Genomic DNA, 24,736 nt, shown 5'->3' on the forward strand with positions numbered 1-24,736 from the left:
CCTCGTTTATTGTTCCCTCTCCCCACGTTGTTTGCTTTTGCTTGTTTACCTAGGCTTGTTTTTGTATTTGCTTTTGCATTTGCTTCATGCAAACACAATTTACCCTATAAAACTGTTGTGTTTGCAGCAGTGTCAGCAGTTAACAGTGCTGTTGATGGACAGTGCTGCTTATGGTCAGCGCTGTTAATTAACAGTGGTCGCTCATATTTTGCTTAGGCTTTGCTCACTCTCTTTATCTCTCTCTCAATTAAGAGTCGAAATGCGAAATTGATGTGTTGTTTTTGTTTTTGTTTATCTTTTCTTTTGAAATCTAACATTTTGCAGATACATATGTATATATATAACACAATTATGCATAGATAATGCCAAGTGCGTTAGCAAATAAATAAATGAGCCACAGATACGCAACACGTTTTGCTCGCGTGCCGCTTTCACCTCAATATTGAGTTGATTATAAACAAAGAGCAGGCAATCTACACACACATACACATACATATACTTGTGAGCAGCGGATAAGAAACGTGTGTATATGTATGTTTGTCGCTTTACGAGGGTCGCTTTAAAGTTTCTCTTATTTCATATTTATATGGCCATTTCTCTCACCAGGTTTACCTTTAGTAATTGCTTAATGCAGCAAGGGGCAGGATGGGGGAGGGACCGAAGGCGTGCGTAACCTGACCATCTTCCGTTTTGCATTCCTTCTGCTCTGCCCGTCATAAAATATTGATGGCCATAAATAAAAAGCGGGCTGCTTTTAATGTTAACACTGACACACACACACACACACACACACACAGAGGCCGGCCGGAGTTGGCGTGAAGGGAAATAAGAGATAGAGCCAGTGAGAGCGAGAGAGAGTGAGCGAGGGAACGAGATAGTAGATGGACAGAGCAGAAGCGTAAAACGCACGTCAGACGTAAACATAATATAAGTTGCACAGTGGTGCGAAATACTTTTTACACTAATGTAATTTAATTATTCAATATAGTGTTTAAAATTAATCATTAATAATATTAACGATTAGTGAAAATTAAAATAAATAGAAGAGTTTTATCATAATTACGTGTTTAAAAATTCTATATATTTTTGCATAAAAAAATATTTAATATATACATAATATATTTTATATTTAATAAAAAATCCATAAAGCTTAAAAAAGAAATATGCAAAAATTGTATTTTAAATACAATTTATAAGTCATTTTAAAACTTTTATAAAATATTTACAAAATTTTTATATTGTATTCCAATTTTTTTTTTACTTAAATATATAATTGAAAATAAAAATATTTGTTTATATATATATTTATAAAATATTTAAATAATTTCAATTTGAATCAAAATAATATATAATTTTAGAAATAGTTTTTATAAATTATATATGAGTATATATATAGTTTATATCGTTTTAAACTGCATATTTTACTGTTTATATTTATTTTTAATAGATTTTTATCTTTCCACAATTAAAAAATTATTATTTATTTTAATATGTTTTTAATTGCATTTATTAAAAATTATTTATGTTTGAGTGCTATTTCTCAGCACTCTTTAACCACTGTGCCACTGGATCTTGACCACAGGACGAGTGCTGATCTGAAGTGGAGTGGCAGTTGATTAACACCTTTGGGCTGTTGGCCGTAAACGTAAACGGTTTGCTGTGTGTGCGCGCGCTTCGGTCTGCCAAAGTGGTTAAAAAGGAAGCGGAGCAGGAAGAGGAGCTGGCGAATAAGTCAGCGGGAATCAAGTGTCAAAACGCAACTAAATAAATAAGGGGATTCAGCGTAAAGTGGAAAACGCAAAAGCAAAAAGGGAGAAAAAAGAATAAAATGAAATCAACGTAAAGTTGTTTGCGTTCAAGAAATGAAATAACAGTTGGCCAACTTAATGGATGATTGCAACAGTGTAAACAGGAGAGCGAGCGAGAGAGAGAGAGAGGGAGAGCAAGAGAGTTGGACTGAGGCACAGATGTTTTGATATCATTTGAGCCGGCTCTTTGAGTAAAGTTTTGTTAGATATAATTGCTGTTAAATCGTATGCTGTGAAGTTTTAATATATGTGAAGAGCAGAAACATATATGTATGATATGATATATGGGATATACAAAGAGATATATACGAACATAAGTAAAATCCAGAGACTTGTGACCTTTTTTGGTGCCTCTATAGCACCTGCAGCTCAAGTGTATTTCAAAAATTCGATAATTATTCCTTTATAGGATGTCAAGTTGTAATATATATGATGAGTAGGAAAATTTATGATAAATACAAGAGATATACAGTGATTTTTTTTCTTTCCGTTTCTTTGTTGATTATGTTAAATATATTATTTTGATATATATTGGAAAGGTTATTTTAAAGTCTACAATTTAGAATTTACACATTTTTAGTTTCAATTAATATTATGGGTTTTAGAGGCGTTTGAAGTTAAAAAAAATAAAAATAAAAAATAAAAAACGAATATTAATGTTACTTATATCGTCTATACAGTTTACCTTAAAAGTATTTCAAATAATCGATAACTACTTCCCATGATTTTCACCAATGAAATTAATTCAATAGATTATTATGTTATTCAAATTTGTGCGTTTCATTTTAATTATATTTTATAAAATTTGGATTTTTGTTTATATTTTGAATTCCGACTGCAATTTTATAAAATTCTTTAAATTGAAGTTCAGTTGAAAATATCGAAGAAATATGTGAATAAGCTAGCATTTTTACGAAATTAACAAATATTCAATGGAATATTTATCGAATTGCTAATAATTAATATTATAAATACATTCATAGACAATGTATAATATGAAAACTTCATAAATAGATTTAAATATATCAGTGCTATTTGACTAGGCCTTTCAGCTGCTTCTCTCATCCCTTTTCCTCTGCCCGTCCGTCCATTGAATCCATTTACAAATTCTCTCACTTTCACTTTAGGTAATCTCTCAAACACACACACACTCGCACATTTATCAATGCTCATTGAACAATGGCAATAATATATTTAAAATCGGTCAACAAATGCAATTAGCTGAAATACTATTTACAGCAACAACAACAGTAACAACAACTAAACATTGTAAACAATTAACTAATTATTTAAGCTGGATTATGTAAACACTGGCTACATTTGTTTGGGGGCGTGGCCAAGCTGGGCAAGCTGTCTGACATATACCAATAACAACAACAACAGCAGTAATAATACTAATAAATTACAATAACAACAACAACAACAAATGTGGAAAACCTAATGCCAAATTGCGAGCGGCACACAAAAATGAGAGCATAAACATAAGTGAGACACGCCTCATTAATTTGAATAGATGAAGCGATGTACACACACACTCACAGAGAGAGAGAGAGAGAGAGAGAGAGAGAGAGAGAGAGACGCACTCATTGTGTGTGAGCATAACTGGCTAACACAAAATATGAAAATCATTTTGCCAAATGTCTGCACACACACACACACACACACACACACCATCAAGTTCTCCTAGTCGAGAATTCGTACGTCTAGCTCCATCGTCTCGCCTTGTGAACTGACTGACTGGCATATTGAGTGAACTGCCAGTATTTGCACTGACTCTGTGTGTGTGTGTGTGTGTGTGTGTGTGTGTGTGTGTAGGGCGGGGAGTGGATGGGGCGTGTCAGTGCCGGAGGATTGGCTGTCATGGGCAATGGCAATGGCCGTACGTGCGTGTTAGACGCAACTTCCCGTTACAACAACAACAACAACTGCAGCAACTGCCAGCAGCAACAGCAGCAGCAACCAGAAGCCAAGCGACAACAACAACAACAACAACAACAATCAACAGGCACTACACAATGGGAATTTCAAATATGGCAAATGTACAACAAGAGTGCGCAAGTCAACATTAAGGAAAAGCAATTTACAATGTTGCTGGAAAAATACAAAAACAACAACAACAACAAACAAGTAAGAAAGCTCTAGTCGAGACTGCTCGACTAGGAGATACCCTGAACCCTCTAATCTGATATTCTAATCATTCTGCACTTCTTTTATGCACACATACATACACATGCATCCACACGCACGCATAAGCCTGCGCTCTGCTAACTGCGCAGTAAGCAGCGACTGCGCTTGGTCTGCGCTGCAGTGTGGGCAATATTATGAGAATTTATTTGTCGAATAATTTCTTTTGTAAACATATGATCTTAATGAAACTTTCAGAGTATAATCATATGCTAAATATATGTGTACATTCCAAAGCACAAGTCTTTAGTACTTGAAATGCGTTTTTTACAAATTGGGGGAGAAGGGGGCGTGGTATCAAATATCTGTAAATTACAAAATCTTTGCATCGATTAACTTTATATACAACACAAATTTGAAGACTACAGGTCTAAAAATGTTCAAATTAGGCTAAAAAAACCAAATCAATTTTTCGATTATTCTCGATAAAAAACTTATCGGACGATTTATCGAAAAAATAAAGCAAACTCGTACTGCGTATGGTACACACGAGTATGCATGCCAAATTTCAGCTCTCTAGCTCTTATAACTTCTGAGATCGACGCACTCATACGGACGGACGGACGGACGGACGGACGGACAGACGGACAGGGCTATATCGACTCAGCTCCTCACGCTGATCAAGAATATATATACTTTGTGGGGTCTGCCACGCCTCCTTCTGCCCGTTACATACTTTTTCACAAAACCATTATACCCTGATTTCCCATTTTCAATGGGTTCAGGGTATAAAAACAACTAAGAGTGAACGCGACTATGAAATACCGCGAACTATATATTGAAGATTTGTTTTAAAGAGCAAATAGGGATTATATAGATATACAGTGGACTCTCATTATTTAAAACCTGCGATATCTCGAGCCTCTCATTGATTCAAAATTATCTCGAGGTCCCCAGAGGTACAGAATCTCTTTAATATTTCAAACATTCAATAATTCGTAATATTTTCATTAATAGCAATAAGAATATTTCGAAATAACGAGAGTCGACTGTATATATAAATGTATATATACGAAATACATACTGATCAAGTTAATAGAGTTGTAAATACACTAACTTAATCAATCCAAGCTCATCATATTTCATATTCAATAATATACTTTAATAATTATAAAACTGAAATTTATTATAAATTTGAAATTGATTTTGTAGAAATGCGTTAAATTTATTAATCGAAAAAAAAAAAATTATTGAAGAGCCTAAAAAATGTATTGATATTTATAAACAAGTCAACAAATACCAATAAATTTTTGCAAGTTTCATTAAAAAAAAAAAAAATAATAATAATAATATTTTTAAGTTATAAAATATAAAAAAAAATAATTAAATTAATAAAAGGAATCAGAAACAATAATAATAAATAAATGAAAAATTACAGAACGTGATTCGTTTCAAAAATTCATTCGTGTTTTAAGTTTCAAATTTTTGAATAGGGATTCAGATAAACTGTACGATATATGATCAAATATATGTATATCTGTCAGCTATATATAAAAAAATATATTGTATATAGTATTAACTATATAGAATCAACTATTTAAAATCAATTCTATGAGCTGAAATACTTATAATTGATCTTAAATATTAGACTTTATGCAGTGGATCCTATAAGATCTCTTATATATGATCATACAAGATCCATTAAATAGTACCCCATATATATCCCTTATAAATTGGTATCCCTAAATGGTGTCCTATGTATACCTACCCATATACCTATCCATTTCTATATATTTCATTTACTCTACGTTTCATATTATTTACTTCCTTATAAATATGGTGCTCTTGCCATGCTTTTCAAATCACATTTGCCCAACTAAAGTGTGTGTTAACAATAGTTGTTCCACTTATGCTAATGTGTCTAGTATAGAGCCTAAGCAACATCTCTTCAGCAAGCCAAAACACAAATACACACACACACACACACTTACATATATGTATACATTATCACCACACGTAACACCCATTTATATACTCAGCGAACAATGCAGACGAAGACAGAAACAAAAACAAAAGCCAAGAACAAAAAGAACCAAAATTAAGTTAAGAGGCAGCGTCTGGAAGTGTGGCCCAAATGACAACACAATCATCAACTGGGCCGAAAGGGTAGCAACAACAATAACAACAACAATAATTGCAGGGAATTCACAAGCCAGACGCGACGCCCCAATGCTTGGGCGGGCTGACACGGGGCAAGCCAAGGCATGGCCCAGCGCCAGTGCTCGTTCAGTTGGCCAAAAAGAAAAGGCGTGGCCCGCAGCAATTCACAATGAAATGCATTGACCAGCTGCTCGCTAGCTGCTAAAAACTTGTTATCTCATTGTTGTTGTTATTGTTGCAATTGTTGTTGTTGTTGCTGTTGCTGTTGTTCACATACTTAAACAGTTTTGCGCCTGGTTAACTCGTTGGCAAGCCGTGAATGTGTCAGCGGCAGACAGCGAGAGGGCAAAGGGGACTGACTGACTGGCTGACTATGCTCTATCTCTCTCGCACTCACTCTCTGCACTCCACACACTTTGTCTCTTATAAAGGGGGTGCAGAGAGAGGGCGGGGAGGGGGGCACACCGTCTCTTTCGCTTGTCAGTCGGCACCCTGCCGGAAATGTCGTTAAATGAAATTGTTTTTGTCAAAATTAATGTGCAGAACAAAACTGAGCGACAGCATCCAAGCGGGTTAGCTGTGTGGGTGTGCGTGTGTGCGTGTTTTATTGGACATATCTACATATAAATATAGATATATATGGGCATTTATGTATGTATATATATATATTCATATGTCTTGTAGGTTTTGGCGCAACGAACGTGACAGATTTTGATGAAATTTTGTCGCTAAATGTGTTAAAGCTGTATAAGTGTGTGCATGTGTGTGCGTGTGTGTGCATGTGAGGATTGTTATAATTGCCAGCTCAGTCGTGGCTATATATCTCACTCTTTCCTTTACACTCTCCGTGCCTCTCTCTATCTCTCTATCTCTTTCTCCCTCTCTCCATCTCTCACTCTCGATTCAAGCAACATTTCCGAGTGCGAATATTGAGCTGTTTGGCATTCGACCAAAGGGAAAAGATTTTGGGGCTTTGGCCATTTGACAGAGAGACAGCTTTGAGCAGAGGAAGAGCAAAAGCAAGAGAAAGAGCAAGAGAAAGTGGATAAACGGACGAGTGGGGCTTTATAGCTAAACACGTGGCATTGCGGACTGCTTTAGCCACATATGGAAAAATTCCAAACGGAAAATGCCAAAAACACAAAAAATTATGTGTATGTGTGTGTGAGAGACTTTGTGTGTGTTTGTGTGTGTGGGGAGGAGTAGAACAAAGAAAATAAACTCAAGTATGCTTCGGAATATTTATTAGGTAATCATGAAGATCTCAGAAATGAAAATGTGATTGTGGCAAGCCAAATTTTGTGGCATGCAATGAGGAAGGAGTAGCACCCACAAAATTTGAGCAATGTACTCCCTCTCTCTCTCTCTCTTCTTCCCTCTGCCTGAGTGGGGGCAAGAGTTGTGGCAGTAAATGGGATGAAAAAGAAGCTGAAATAGTTTTTCCACGGACCAGTTGTGGACTGTTAATTTGGGGAAATGCTATAAGGATGATAAAGATGAAAAGGTAGTAAAGTCAATGGTAGTAGATGTTGTAGGCGTAATATTAGTAGGCGTAATATTACTAGTAATAGAAGTAAAAGTGGTAATAGGAGTGGTAGTAAAAGAGTAGCAGTACAAAATAGTAATAGTAGTAGCAGTGGAAGTAGTAATAGTAGTAGCAAAACAAAATAGTAATAATAGTAGCAGTACAAAATCACAAAAGTAGTAGTAGTAGTAATAGTAATAGTACCAAGAAGTAATAGTGGCAGCAGTAGTAGTAATAGTAGTACTAATTAGTAGTAGTAGTAGTGCTAATTAGCAGCAGTAATAGCAATGACAGTAGTAGCAGCACAAAGTAGTAATAGTAGTAGCAGCACAAAGTAGTAATAGTAGTAGCAGCACAAAGTAGTAATAGTAGTAGCAGGTGAAGTAGTAATAGTAGTAGCAGTACAAAACAGTAATATTAATAGCAGTATAAAATAGCAAGAGCAGTAGCGAAGTAAAAATAATAACAGTACAAAATCGCAATTTAGTAGTAGTAATAGTAGTACCAGTATAGAGAAGTAATAGTAATAGCAGTAGTAGTAGTATAGTAGCAGTAATAGTAGCAGCAATACAAAACAGTAAGAGCAGTAACAGTAAAATTAATAGCAGTAGTAATAGTAGTAGCAATGCGATGTGTTAATAGTAGTAGTAGTACAAAGTAGTGATGGTAGTAGTATTGGCAAAAGTAGTAGCAATATCTATAATAGGAGTATATGCACATGGTAGCTCAAATGTCGAAGTATTATTTGAATGTAAGTAGGAAAAAAGTCAAAAAAGTAGTTAACAAAAACAGCAGGTTGAGCAAAAGTAGTAGAAATATTGGTAAAAAGGAGCACAGCCTTCGGCCAAGGACAATTGCACTTGAAAGCGCATGTTAGCCAAGTTAATAACTATTTAAGCTGCGAGCAAGTAAATTTCAGGATTAGAAATGCTCTGACTGCTAGAGCTAATCCAGCTGAGGAAACAGCCACACATGGAACGCATTTAATGGCCAAAACACACACACACACGCACACACAACGATATATTTACGAGCTAAAGACGTCTAATAAAACTAAGGAGATGGGCATGAAATTCCACCTGCACGCGCTTCCATATTCGCTCTCTCTCTCTCTCTCACTCCCTCTTTCTCTCTCTCTCTCTCTCTTTCTCACACTTCTCTTATTGTCTCCCTGTGTGTGAGACTGCATCGAGCCATATATTTACGTGGCATAAAGCCAAAAGCCAACAACAACAACAGTGGGCCATAGCAGAGCGCAAAAAGAAAACAGCACAAATTTTTAAAAGCCCCAATGTAGCCCCAATGTAATACACGCTTGAACCCTAAGAAACAACAACAACAACAACAACAAGCTGAGTGGACAAATGACATGAGGGAGTTTTAACTGAAAGTCTCCGCTCACTCTCTCTATTCGGCCAAGTCCTTTAGCCCCATCCTACTCGGACATAAGTTTACACCAGCCCAGAGAGACGAGAGAGAGAGAGAGAGTGAGAGAGAGAGAGAGAGAGAGAGAGAGGGAGAGAGAGAGAGCGAAAAAAGAGCGTTAGAATTATGACACAAAGCCGCATAAATCTTGTTGACGATAAAAAATTGCAAACAGAAAAAAAAGCCCCAAAAGCAAAACAACAAAAAATTGTGACCAAAGGACCTCTGGGTAAAGACCTTCAGGTAACGTTAAGCTTTAGGCCGTTTAGAGTTCGCATTTGGCATTGTGGCGCTGCCTTTGGCAATTTTCCTTTCTGTCTTTACTTCTCTAGTTCCGTTTGTTTTAGCGCTTTTTCTCTTGCTGTTCACGCACTGCAACAGCTGTTCAGCGAGGGGCAAAGAGAGCGAGAGAGAGCGAGAGAGAGAGAGAGGGCGTGGCAATATATCATTCAACTGAGTGATTTACTGAGCCCCGGGCCTTATATCTGAGCTCATTGATGATTGATGCCGTTTATTACAAGATTGAAATTGGCAGAAAAAATAGACAGAATGCAAGTCAAGCGGATAAGGTAGATGGATAGATCGATGAAAGCTGGATAGTTGATCTACTTCAGATTGTTATTGTGCGAAATATTGTAGATATTATAGACAGTTGGTTGATTTGATTAATATTATGCATTATATTATAATGTTAAACTATGATTTTATGATATAGCAATATAACTAATTATGAAAAAATATCTAACTATATCAGTTAATATACAAAACTTCAGACATGCATATAGGTATATAGTGTGATTTATTCATATCAGAATCTGTTCTCTAACTATCCCAACTCCTGATTGTCTCCTATGGTTGTAGTATTTGTGTCAAGCTAAGAGCTTATATAGCTTCTTACTCTCTGACTTATATTTTCTAATTCTTATTCCGTGAGAGAGAAATTCGTACAGGGTTGTATAATAATCAGTTAAAGAAGAGAAGACGATTATATATCAAGCCTCTGAATAATCATATGGTGATCAAAGAATGGAGACATGGAACAATTACAGCCCTAAAAGTGTAGTTGAATGAAGAAAGGAATTTATCATAAGTTATCGATAGGCAAAGTCGATATCATAACATAAATTGCCAGTCAATTGAAGAATAAGTAATATTATTGATCGATAAACATATTATAAATTATAATATATTATATTATGTTATATTATACTACTAGTATCCTTTGTCTATAACCTATTAACTTTTAGCCTTAGAAAGATCATAAGACATAATTCATATTAATTAAACAATCGTAAATTCCGAAATTAAATTGAAACCTATTTTAGCTCTTTGATAAATATATATGTATAATATATATTTATATTATAACAGTAAATCCAAGCATACTCCTATTAAAGCAATATACATCAATAACAAAACTAAATCACAAAGTATTCTCAATTTGAATGAGACTTACATAATCCGCTGTAGCTTTCCATTGCCAAAGGCGAGCTAATTAAATAGTTTGCGATAAGTTCGAAGTTAACTTTAGCAATGAACTAAAGCCGAAACTAGGCACCCGGCCAAAAGAGGGCAACAACATACGTCAACGTATCGAAATGGCTTTGGCATCGAAATCGTATATATATATATATATATATGTATATCTATATATATACATATCAGTTAGTATGTTACTCAAAATGGCGGCTAACCGAAAAAACCGAACAAAACTGTCTAGCACACTTTGTGGCCGATCAATGTGCAGCAGAGTAGGAGTAGAAATAGGAGTGGGAGTAGGAGTATGAGTGTGTTCAGTCACTTGGAAGCTGCTTTGGCAGGCCACACACATACTCACACACACACACAGACACATGCACGACAAGCGAGGCAGTGAGGCAGTCACAAGCTGCAGGCACTGTCCGGCCTGCCTGCCTGGCAGCTGACCAACAAACAATGCCACAAAGTGCGTACACAAGTCCCCGAGCTGAACTCAACTTGGTCGAACGGACATACCCTTAACCAGGCCATATACCCTAGCTGAAATGCTTACTAACCAACTACGCCTTAACTGCCCGGGTCCAGAGACAAAAGGCTGGCCCAGACACTCGGACAGACGCGCTGGACATGTGAATGCGCCAGCGGGACTGAGACTGGGTAGCCCATGAAATTAGTATGACAAGTTGACCATGCTGTGGACAACGACAGGGCGACTACTTCTAGCAACAACAACAACAACAACAACAACAACAGCAACAATGACAGCGACAACTGCAGAAAACATACATAACTGTGCGCAATTATCAAATGTCCAACATGAGGGGTAAAGTGCACAATTTACGGCACATGCGGCGTATGCGTAATGCAACATCACGCATACGCAGCGTTGAACAAAACATTGTCACACACACACACACGCACACACAGAGAACCAACTGCTGACACAGGCCAAAAACAAAAACTGAGAAAAAAATGGTATATAGAATATGTGCCCCTCCTGCCCCTCCGCCGTATTCACACTTCTGGCTCTTGTCAAAAAGTCACTTAAAAAGTGTTGCATTTTTTGGTAGTTGACTTCCGTTTCAAGGTTTTTTTTTTCTATTTTTTTTTTTTTTTTTTTTGTTTGTTTATGTTTGCCAAGTTGTCTGAACTTTATTTGGCTCATATTAGATTCGCATTTGCCGCTTCATTGCATATTTAACATGCACTTTATCATTCGCAGCTGAGTTTTGATTTGCAGCGTTAAAGTTTGAATATTTGCTCGACTTTTGTTTGGCCTTGAGCATGAAATTTTACTGTATTTAACTAAATTCATTGCGCTTTAATATGCTCATGAATATTTCAATAAATTCTTTAGCTTGCTTTTGTTACAAAATCAAGTTTGATATGGAAGGCAGATATCAAGCACTTTGAGACTAATATTTAATTTATTTATTAATTAATTTATAATGTTAGACAAGTTGCGAATAACGACTTCGTTTTTTTTTTTATACCCTGACCCCATTTTCAATGGGAAATCAGGGTATATTGGTTTTTTAATTTATTGATTAAACTAGAAGAAACAAAGCGAACAAATTTTATTGATTATTATTTATTTAATATCAATCGCTTTTTTTCATCTGCATTGCAAATTCAACATGCACTTTATCAAAAGCTCTTGCTGCTCAATATTTATAACCAATTAAAATATATTATATTATATTTATTTTATTACATATTATTATATTATATTTATATCCAATTAAAGTATATTGTTATATATTTTTTTTCATCTTCTTTACAAATTTAACAGAGACTTTATCAACTACATATTCGTCTGAATATCTAAATATTTTAATTTATTTATATTTTTATACCTTGAACCTATTGAAAATGGAAAATCAGGGCATAATGAATTTCTTATAAAAGAAATATTTTATAAAATTTATGTTTAAGACACTCGTGTCACATCTTCAAATAAAAATTTAAAAAAATTTAATTCAACTTGTAATGCTTAGATTAAAAGTCTAGACAGGCGTGGCTTAAGTCTCTAATAAAAACAAGCATTAAAATGTAATAAAATGAAATCCTAGATAAATATCTTTTTCTTTAAAACTCGTGTGTCGTTTTAATGTTTTTGTTTTTGTTTTATCTCTTCTTCCATGGAAATATACCCAATTGTAAATTTTTACACGTAAAACGTGTTTTATTTCCTACTTTACATTTAACTGAAATTAATTCAATCCATAACTCTAATTAAAGAGCATGAGAGAACCAGAAAACGGTTTTTTCCCCCTCCTTTTATTTTTATCGAAAGTTTTCCATTGCCGCAGCTGTGAGTTAACTATGCTCTACTTACTTTTAAATTGCGATATCCAGTTTTCAAAAGTTTTCAAAGTTTCTTTCGCTTCTTCTTCTATTTTTCTGCACATTTAAAGCCGCCATTTTGTATTTTTCATTTCGTTCGCTTTAGTCACTCACTCTGTGCTATTTTCTTTCATTATATTCTCGCTTACGTTTCTTTTTTTTCAATTTTTTTTCTATACATTTCCTATTTCCACACACACACATACACAGAGAGAGAGAGAGAGAGAGAGAGAGAGAGAGAGAGAGAGAGAGACAGCAGCTCCTTTTTCATTGCCCGATTTTCATATTGTAATCGAGAATTGTTTGCATTACATTCAACAAGCGCGCCAACTGCTACAGGGGCGGATGCAACGTTGATTGTGGGCGTGGCATGGCATGGCGATGAGAATTAAAGTGATGTTAAATACACTGCGGAAATTCGTTGGGCAGCTGTCAGCGCCTTATCGATGACAATTTCACTTGATTTAATTGCTGCATACGAAATTTGATTTTGCATTCCAACTGCAAATGCGCCCATAAATTAATTATTTCTTATTGATTTTGCATTAGCTTTAGCGATTAGTTACAGGTGACAAATGTCAGCTTGATTAGTGGCATTAAATAATCACTATTCGAATTTCCACAATTGTTAATGATTGAGTTTATGATCTATGGTTGGCAACTGTAACAAAGGAATATAAAGTATCTCTTGATATATCAAATATAAATATATTTAAATTATATAATGCAATTTGTTTTTTTTTTTTTGTATATAATTGTATATTATTTTCTAATAAAACTCATGTTAAAAAAATATATACCGTCGAGTCTCGATAAATCGTATCGAAAATCGCGATAAATGATCAAATTCGATTCCCTTGAAAGAAATTCGTTCTCCATAATTATCGATAATTTGAATTTCTGTGTAAAAAAAAACCATTTCAAACTATCGGGAACCTACTGTATTTTATTTTTAAGAAACGTTCATATTTATTGAATTTGTAAAAAAAAAAAAATATAAAAAAAAAATATAAAAAAAAAAAAAAAAACATTCCTATAAAACATATTTCTCAACTCTTTCCAGACGTCAAGCCATAGAATTCAATAGTTCACTTTTCCTAGCATACTTTTTAGGGTCAATCCAGCAGTGAAGTATAAAACTAGATCATACTTTAGCCACTGAGTTGTTGAGGTACTAAATTTGAAATAGTTTCTAGCTATGTGAAATATGTTTCTATTGTTTCTTAACCATACGTTCTTAGTCTCTATGGATATTTCTAAATAAAATATCCTTAAATAATATATCTTTGTTTTTTGTTTTAGGATTTCTTCTATATATTTTGGGGTTTTGAATAAACGTATGTATTTTTTAATATTGATATATATTCATATTGTTAGATATGTATATGTTATACTTAAATTTTTATTTTTATTTTTCACTATACATATTTGAATATATTTATATTCTTATTTATTAATATATTTCAATTTTTTTGTTTATGTATATGTAAATATATTTCATTATTATATATTTCTTATACATATTTCATATATTTTTTACATTTTTCACATTTATCTTTTACTCATATACCGAGTCTATCAAATCTCACCTATTTACAGTATATTCTTCACAGATTTAGCCAACTTTCAACCATTCTCTCTTATGTCCACACATTATCATAACAATTACATTTGCTGTTTTTATTTTCGTTTCTGTTTTATGCAAAGGCCATTTCAGTCCATTAATCGAGCTCATGAAAAAGCCAACTTTTGCATAAGCTCGACCAAAGGGAACAGGTAAGTTCTTTAATTGACACGCCCAGCTAAACAGCCATAAGCAATACAAACACAAAAACAGGTCATAATTGCAATAGCCAACAAAAGATCCGTTATCCCGCTCTCTCCATCTCCCTCTCTCTGTCATGAGAACCTTTAAAATGACTGGACTTTTCTGCGCGATGTAATGACAAAACTCACGTTGTTGTTGTTGTTGCAGTTGGTGTGTACTAAATGAGTTGGGTCATATCTACACTCACACACACACACACACACACACAGACATGCAGCTATGTTTCTGTGTGTATGTGTGCCTGCTCTGACTGCAATTGTTCCTCTTTCTTCTCTCTCTCTCTCCCTCTCTATCGCTCCTTCACACTCTCCCCTTCTCTTTATTTTGTAAATTTTCAAAGTGCCGCCTCATCTCTGCCCACTTTCCACAGTTTTTATGCGGATTTCCTAACGGAATGCCAGCGCCACGACCAACATTTTTGCACTTGCAGAAAAACTGTGTATATTCAGCAACAAAAAAAAAAAAAAAAACAGTTGCGAAAAAATCAACTTTTATGAAACTATCAACTTAACGATTGTGGTAAAGGTTGCACAATTCTACATATATACATATATATAAGAATATATAGATAGATTTGATTTGTGTATTTGTATAAATTCAATGGCAACAGCTGAGTCTGATCGAAACTAGTTGGTTATATAGCGATAAGCGGATTAGGTAGTTAAAGTCGTAGTGTGGAATCAGATGTCTAAGAGCTACACTGGATATGCCAATCATAAGTTATTCTCTTAATAAGACTTCTGCAAAGACTATCCTTACTTACTCCATTCTTGCTTGCAATTTGTAGCTCGCGCTCGCTATTCCCCTCTCCCTCTCTTTCTTTTTCATTCGCTCTTCTGCTGTCAGTTTTACTACAGTATTTTATGATTATTACATGCACTCAGAAGCTCTCTCCGCTTGCATGTGTGTGTGTGTGTGTGTGCCTGTACTTTTGCATTTTCAACTATGCTTCGACAGACAGTAACAACAAAAACACAAAACAGAATGAAAATTAAAATAAAACACGAAAAATCAGAAGAAAAAAAATATCGATATTGCGCGTCTCGCGCTTTGCTTAACTGGCTTCTCATCTTGCGCCTCGCCTTGTTATCTGCCGCTCCTGCTGCTCTTTACACAATGCTTGGCTGCTCTTCGATTCATTTCGATACGTTTCGATTGTTGAGTTGGGCGAGCGCAAGAGAGAGAAAGAGAGTGGCGAGCAGTAAGCAGCAGCAGCAGCAGCAGCAACAGCAACCGTTGTCGACTATTTTATTTTATATGCATGTATTTGCTTGTTTTTTTTTCTCTTTTCTTATTTTATTTCTTTTTTGCTTGTGCTCGTTTTATTCTTCTTATTTTATTCGTTCCTTTTTTGTGATTTTTATGGGCCTGCGTCGACTGCCTTTGTTAAGTTTCTTCTTTTTTTTATGATTTTTGCGCCGCTGCTGAGATTTATTATTGTTTTTCAACTCTTGTCAGTGAGTAAGCATGTGAGTGTGAATGTGTGTGTGTATCAGTGTGTGTGTGCGAATATCAAGCGAACTTGGGTAGAGCGCACGTGTTTGTTTGTGTTATTTGGCATGTAGCTGCAGCTCTTTGCAAATCCGCCACCGGATTGGATTTTGTTGCCGCTGTCGACGGCGACGTCAGCGTCATCTGCTCTCGTGCAATGCAAAAGCTACTCGACTTTGCTGTCCCACACACACACACACACACGCAGAGACAAACAGCCGTTGCTGCCCTCAGCGCTACAGCTGCCGTTGCTCTGTTATCCCCTCTCAATTCCATTTATTTGTGTGTGTGCATGAGTGTGTATTTGTGTGTGTTTGACTTGACGCAGTTTAATGCACTCTATACAGTTGGTTTGCTTTCCCTGTGCAGCCCCGCTATTACCCACCCACCCACTCTCTCTTTCCCACTTGCTAGCCACCTTGCCTATTTGCCTTTTGTTGGCATATGTCAGTTTTGCTGTTTTGTCATATTTTTACCTGTCGCTGGTTTGGTTTTTAATCCTTTTTTTTTTTTTTTTTTTTTTTTTTTGCCTGGCCATCAGCAAAGGCCTTTTGTTTTTTTGATTTTTTGTTTTTTTTTTTTTTTTGTTTTTTTTTTCTTTTGTCTATAGCATAGCAATAGTAGGCAGTAATCAGATCAAATTTATTATAATTATTAAAAACATTTTTTATTGTAGAATTTTAACAATTTTCTATCAGTTTATTCTCATATGTATCTTAACACAATTTTGTTTAGATCAATCAATAGTTCCCTTTTGCTCGAATGATAACTAAAAAATGCATTATATAAAAATATCGTTTAAAGAGATTTTTTTTAATTTCAATGAATCTGTATATAAGATTTTAAGACAAGTTGCGATGAATACAAATTGCTTCAGCATAACCTCCATAACCCTTTTTCTTATAAAATATGTTCTATTCATTTTCCCTATTCAAACATCTACATTCACAAATAATTCATTTCTTGAACATTCCAGTAATTCCCAGAAATTGTCTATAATAGCAGTCTCCTTAATATTGACTTACCCCCAAAAACAAAGAGAGGAATGTAAATAATTCCTAATATGAATTCCAAGTACAATGCGTTCATACAACATTTCCATTAAATTCATAGATTCAATCAATAGCACTCACCTGTAAAGATAGAAAGAGATAGATCGTATTAATATTATTTGACACAAATCGAATACAAAAGAGTGCGAGGCAGTGGGGGAGAGAGGGAGATTATCACAATAAAAATTCATTTTTATTTATGCACACAAAAATTAATTAAGTCAGCTAAGGGAGATAATAGACTATATGGATGGATGGGGGCAGGCCAGCAATTTACATTTAAAATGTAAGCCAATAAGTAGAACGAGAGCGCAAAGCAAAAAAAAAAACGACAAAGTGGAACTCAAAGCGCGCTCAGCAGCAAATGCAAACGCACACACACACACGTAGTCACTAGAGAGCGAGAGAGTGAGCACACGGCGATGGCTGACGCAAAGCCAATAAACAACAACAACAACAGCTACAATAACAGCAAAGAGTGCAAATAAAACGCAGACAACAACAACAGCAAGTCAAAGTAAATGTTAAGTGTGTAGCAATGGGGCAAAGCAGAAGACGACGACGTCGACGTCGCTGTGACACTGGCCGCTAGGCTAGACGTAGGTAGCAGTGGGAGTGCGAGTGGGATGGGACTATGACACTCTGTTATGCCTGTTATGCACACAGCGCATGTTTGTTGTTGTTTTCTTATTTTTATATATTTATTTCGCTATTTGTCAATGCTCTTGTTGTTATTGCCCACCTATTGATTGTCAAATGAGTTTGACGCGCGCCTGTCAAGAGTTTGCAACGGGGCGTTGATTACGTATACGATGCCGGTGACGTGCGATTAAGAGCGATCGCGTTTGAGCGATTAAAAAAGTGAAACGCATTTGTTGCCGATAAACTAAACAAGAAACAAAACAATAAACCAAAAAAAAAGGAGAAAATAAATAACAAAAAACTAAACGGCACACAAACAAATATTGGCAAAATGCTTGAGAAGCAAGTAAAGCGAAGTTGAGCAAATATCTTTAAGTTAGGGGGATTTTTGTTTCTTTTAACTCTGTTTCCATTGAGTTCTATATTAAGACACTTTGTTGTGGGCGTGTGCAATGAATAATTGATCTTTGATTGGAATATATATTATACTTCTAGATGAGTTTATTATTAATACTGTTAGATGGCGGCTGTTTTTTTACGGCTGCATATTCATTAATCGAATACCTCTACTGTTGCGTGTCAAACACACACACACAGACGCGCACCCAGACACAGACAAACTCAATTAGAGTTTATTGCTCCCTTTTAAAACAGTTAAGAAGTAAAAATATACATATGTATATATATATTTTTAGCTATTTTTATTTGTACTTGCCCCAAAAAGGTTGAATGCCCCGAGAGAATAATTTACGCGTCTATCGGTAATGACAGTATAATTAAATATAGCTGAATAAATAAAAATTTCATTCATCTATTATTTATATACATACTGATATTTTGGGAAATAATCAATTCAGAAATTTTCAATATTTGCATGTGCTTGAAATTATTTAAGCAATATTCCAACAATTTAAGGTATATATTAATATGATATTTATTTAAATTGTAATTATAAAGTCAAGTTCAAGTTTTATCAAGTTTTTAATAAATTCGATTGTAAAAATAGGAATTTATAAATTTTTAAAAGTTTTTTCTAGAAATTTGTGGAGATTTGAGAAGGTGTTTAATATCTCAATTTAATATTTTTGTATAATTTAACAATTACTATTACTATTGCCTTAAGAATTCTCATTTAAGTAACAACCAGATATTTTCGACATTTAGTTGGTTGAGAAGAAAAATATCTAAAGCTAGGTACACACGATGCAAACAATTTGCAGCAAGCTGAAAATAATTTGCAGCAATAGCTTAAGGACTTCAGTTTCAGAAATAGGAATTTCAAGAGCTACAAAAAGTGTTTAGCTGACAACATTTTAGTCTAGTTTGTAATGCGATGATTCATTTGATTCATCGCCATTAAAAACTTTGATTTCTGCTTGCAGCCGAATATCCAAGCAACAGCTGCCAAAGCAACCGCAACTCAGACAATTAGCGTAGTTCTGTTTAAGCCATAAAAAACATTGGCAGCATTAAATGACCAGCCAACCAACCACCCAATCAGTTAAGCTGCCCGCCCGCTGGCGCTGCTGCTGCTGCTGCTGCTGCTACCACGCCTCCTGCTCCCACAAATTCATGCAGCAAAAAAAAAGAAGTGTGCAACATGTGAGAGATGGAGGCGTCGCCGTCTAAAAACTGTCATGCGTGTGGCAATTAAAGCGACTACTGACGGCATTTCATGCAACACGTAGCATATAGCATGTAGTAAGCAGCGCCAGCAGCGGCTGTGGCAGTGGCAGTGGCAATAGCTCGGTGGCTCGATGGCAGGACACACGCTGCTGGTCATTCCATTGCCAACTGGACACATGCCACATGCCACATAGCACAGCAGCAGTGTTGGTTGTCCCTGAAAAGCGACACACGCAAAAATGCGTGGCCATGTCCGGTGCTTAAGGCTAAAAACCATGCAAATACACACACATTCACACACCCACACACACACATGTGGCTGGTAGTCATTAAACCGCCCACAATTGTCGCCACGCCCACAGCTAACCACAAGGCCTCTGCACACACACAAACACACATACAACAGTTTTAGCCGCGTGATGCTCGCCAATTTTATGCCACAATTTTCTTTTTTTTTTTCCTTTTGCTCTGGAACATCCCCTGAGTAGAGTTAAATTGGTAAAGTGGGCAGCGTTACGAGTTCTGTTTTAACATGTTCAACTAATTGCAGCTCATTTTAATGCACATATACAATTTAATTACTTCATTCAAATGAGTACAAGCTTGCTATCGATAATGCTGACTATCGATAACAATATAAATCACTTTGTAATACAATGTCGCAAAGAACTAATTAAATTGCATTTATTTCACGTTGAATTTAAACTTAAAGAAACTAATACAGCAATCCATCAATTATTCAATTAAAAATTCAATTACTCATTATTCATAATTTGCTCTCTCCCACTCTCTGTACATTTGAGCTCTCACTGAGTAAATCCTACAGTTAGCAACACGTCTCAGCTGGACATCAAAAGAATCGCCACACCACAAATTCAAGAAGAAACGTCCACACGTCATAAGTCTGCTTGTTCTGTTGCCGGCAGAAACCGTGAGAGGGAGCGAGTAAAAGAGAACCGGCCAATCAAAATCAAACATGCTCTCTAAGCAAACGGCGCACTCACCGATTAATGCACGCAAAACAAGAAAATGAAGCAAAAACAATTACTAAAAGAGAGCAAAAGCGCTCACAATACAACTCAGTGTTGTACAGGGAAAAACAGAAACAATTATTAAAAGAGAGCGCCATAGAGCGCAAAGAAACGAAAAAAGAACAAAAGCAAAAACCATTACTAAAAGAGAGCGCAATGGAACGCAACGCGGCGTGTTCATACGCTGGATACTCTCTTTAAGCCGCGGCTTAGCGTAGCCAAGCCACCACCACCTGCAATGAGCAGAGAGCGCGGGCGCAGCTCGCATACGAAATTTCAAGGACAAATTGCGCTCAAACAGCTTTTTTTTTTTTATTTGCATAATTCTACGAGACCCGGCAAAAGAAGCGACTACAAAGAGCGCAGCAAGTAATTAATTAGGCGAGCTATGAGCAAGGGGCGTGCATGTGTGCGTGAATGTCGTGGGAGAGAGAAAGAGAGAGAGAGAGAGAAAGACGTGTGAGATAGCAATGGTTTTGATTACTGTTTCACATTTTGTTTGCTCAAAGACAGATATATGTATATTTAATTTGTTTTTTTTATGGGCATTTCAGCAACATATAGTGCGTGTGTGTGTGTCGTGTTTACGTCTGTGTCTGTGTGTGTGCCTCAATAAATTGTGTGCATTGCTTTGGGCTATTTGCTTGTGTTGTTGAGCTGCTTTGTTTTTGATTTTATATTAAAATGCATTTGAATTCTGTTTGCGTTGCCGTCGCAGTCGGCGTTGCGCTTCACTGCATTTTAATTAGTCGCCCAACAAAAAATGGGCAGGCAAATTTGTTGCTGTTACAGTTGTTCTTTATGCATTTGATTTAATTTAATTGATGAGCCCTGCCTGCTGGTAATGCGCCTCATTTAATGCAGTTAAGTGTGAGAGCCAGACACGCGAGTGTCTAGTGTGCGAAAAGCTCAAGCATTGTGTGCCAGCCAGTGTTGCTAAGTGCTAGACCAATCACAGATGAACTTAGCTAAACAAATATTTATTAAGCTAAAATATAAATACATTTCATATTCTCATTTAATTTTTTTGCTCAGCAAATTAACAATACAAAACTAAAGCCGGTTTGCCACGCCTCAAAGCTATATAAGAGCACGTGCAAAACAAATTATAAATGACAACAGGTTAACAAGTACTCGCTAAAAAAATATATATGTATATACATATATAGACAAAAATAAATAAAATGACAAAAACTGAACTCTATGTCAAGTTGTTTGGCTAAGCCTGCCCAGTTCTAGTCAATTATCAGACCTCTAAGTCACTAAAAAAGTATTTTTTATTTTACTTTTTTTTTAATTAGTTCCGATTAACAAGCTGATAGGGAAAATGGCAAAAATAAAAAGAAATAAATAAATTATAAATAAAAAGCAAATATTACATAAATAAATCAATTTCGTTCAACTTTTCTCTTTCTCTTATAGTGGACAATTTATTATGCCTTATATAAAGGCATGCATCAGCGATAAATAATGCGAATTACTTTTTATGATACCAATAAAATTGTATTTCATTTCATGACCAGTTCGTCGTTTTGTTATATTTTTTTATAGCTAAAAAAAAGTGCGATTAAATGCAATTAATTAAAAAGAGACTGGCTGGCAAAATACACTAGATATTTGTTTTTAATTTATGTTATTTAATAATCTCTAATAGCATTTTAGAAATATCTAATATTTATCACTCTTTTATATTATTTGTATAGAAACTAGTAAGCAAATATTAATGAATACAAAATATATAAGAGAACAAGTAAGAACGTTGCAGTCGGGCGTTACCGACTGCGGAATACTCATTCACATCCCATCAACAATTTAGTAGTTACGTTTCGTTCTAATACTGTAGAATATACAGGTTTTTCCGATTTGCCACGCCCCAACTGGGCGTAGACACCTCATTTTTGGTCAGTTTTTAGAAAGAGATAACGTTACCCTAACTGCAAAGTTTGAATGCTTACCCTAAAAAAATGTGAAAATTACAGGGTATTTTTCGATATGCCACGCCCCTAAAGAGGCGTAAAAATTATTTTTGGGGAATCGATAGAGGAGGCTACCAGTAACTCAACTATCCAAATTTGAAGCTTCTAGCTATTATACTTTAGGAGATATAAACTTTTGCGGTTTGCCACGCCCCCTGTGGGCGGACATATATCCGACAAAACTTTTTGGTCTTGGGTGATCAGTCCGAGTATATATACAAAATTTGAGGTCTCTGCCATCAATAGTGTCCAAAATATAGGAGAATTTAAAAAATCACTATATCTTCAGGTCCGATTTGCCACGCCCCCAACGGGCGTAGACTTATAATTTATCTTCAGACTTTATAGAATCATACCATTAGCTGACGTGCAAAATTTCAGCATTCTAGGTTTACAACTTTAGGAGATACAGTTTTATCCGATTTGCCACGCCCCCAATGGGCGTAGATATATCCGCCATAGCTCGTGATCTTGGGTGGTCAACGCGGACCTACATACCAAGTTTCAGCTTTCTAGCTCTTCAACAAACATGATTTCTGGTATATCGGAAAATGCATTTTCCGATTTGCCACGCCCCTAGTGGGCGGATCGGGAAAATTTTAACACTTTATAAATCGGAGATATACACGAGTATGTGTTCCAAATTTTAAGTCTCTAGCTTCAATAGCGCCGAAATAGATTGCGTTCATACGGACAGACGGACAGACGGACGGACGGACAGACGGACAGACGGACAGACGGACAGACGGACGGACAGCAAGACGGACATTGCACAAAACCAATATACTGATTCACTTTCGTGAATGAGTATAATAATGTAACAATTGAATTTAATTTTCTATTTTAATTAATTAATTTTTTATATATTTAAATATATACAAATACATTTGTATTATATTTTTAAATAAATATATTTAATAATATATATTTTTTCATGTTTTTTATTTTTTATTTTTTTTTTATTATTTGTTTATAATTAATAATAAACTAAAATAATATTTATTATTTTTTTATGCATTTTTTTTTCATATACATACATATAATTTAATAAATACATAATATGATTTAAAATATATAAAATTTATTGCATTATTAGAGCATTTTATATTCGTATTTAGCTAGTTGCTTCGACTAGTTGGTTAATTTCTCTGACTACTTTTGACGCATAAAATATGGCTATGTAATAAACAATGTAGATAAAAAACGAAACAAAAGGAAATTCCTTTGGTTTGCAGCAAATGAAATGATAAATGAATTATGGCTAAAAGCCAGGCCAACTACTAATAATAACAGCAACAAAAACAGCAATTGGTCAAAGTCAAACACGCGTCGCAGCGTTAATGAAAATGGCACAAAAAAAAATACAAATACAAATAAAAATAAAACTCAGCACAGATATTCAAAGGCCACTAACAACAACAATACCAAACAAGCGAACGAACGTGCAGGCAATATAAAAAGCTATAAACAAAATACAACAACAAAATATATAAACAAAACAAACAAAAATACATAGTTAAAAATAAAAATAAGAAGAATAGTAAAATCTTAGCGCAGTAAATGCAATTTTTTACGTATTTACTAAAAATAAAATAATAACAAAAAAAATCCAAATTAAAGCCTGAGCGGGGGGAAACGACTTCGTAATACTGATTAAATTAAATTCAACTGTAATATTTAAGGACTTGGCTCAGAACAATGAGGGAAACATCTTATCTATAGGTCTATGTGTAGCAGTAGATAGAGTGAGTACGTAGTAGATAAATAGATATAGGGAAAACAGTTAAAATATTTGTGTATACAAGATCTACCTACGTTAATTATGCTTATTATCTATTGAGATCTGATCGCAATATAACTGTAGTAGTTATAGTTTTCACCATTTTTCCGATCTCATCATAAAAGGTTCTTCTGATTTTGAGATAGTTGACTAGATTACTATATATATATATAGTTATATAATGTTGATTCTATTTAAGAACCTTAAACTAAAGTTTTGTGACATTCAGATTATATTTGTGTGGCCCAAGGGAAAAACATTGTACTACATATAGGTTAGTTTTAATGGAAACAATTTACTATGCTAATTAATTCTATATAACAGTCTTCCAGCTCCAATAGCGTAGAAATTCTCCCAGCCCATTCAGACCATCTTAGGAATATGAATATGCACCTTATACAAAACCAATATATTCTTTTGTCTTACTCCAGTAAAGAGTATAA

The 24,736-nt window shown here is 35.0% G+C and overlaps 1 protein-coding gene and 1 long non-coding RNA gene across 8 annotated transcripts in view; both read right to left on the reverse strand.

Annotated features, from left to right (window-relative positions):
* The window catches only part of lilli (AF4/FMR2 family member lilliputian), a 121,071-nt gene that overhangs the window by 32,688 nt on the left and 63,647 nt on the right, over nt 1-24,736 (reverse strand). The gene's annotated exons all lie outside the window — the stretch shown is intronic.
* Nucleotides 11,592-24,736, reverse strand: part of LOC149269904 (uncharacterized) — a 50,778-nt gene continuing 37,633 nt past the window's right edge. Inside the window, exon 2 of the long non-coding RNA XR_016268951.1 lies at nt 11,592-13,528. This is a non-coding gene — a long non-coding RNA (uncharacterized LOC149269904). The remainder of the gene's footprint in view (nt 13,529-24,736) is intronic.

The sequence above is a fragment of the Drosophila arizonae genome, chromosome 3, assembly GCF_054131065.1.
Source record: "Drosophila arizonae isolate 15081-1271.41 chromosome 3, UAZ_ARI_1.0, whole genome shotgun sequence".
Taxonomy (NCBI): Eukaryota; Metazoa; Arthropoda; class Insecta; order Diptera; family Drosophilidae; genus Drosophila; species Drosophila arizonae.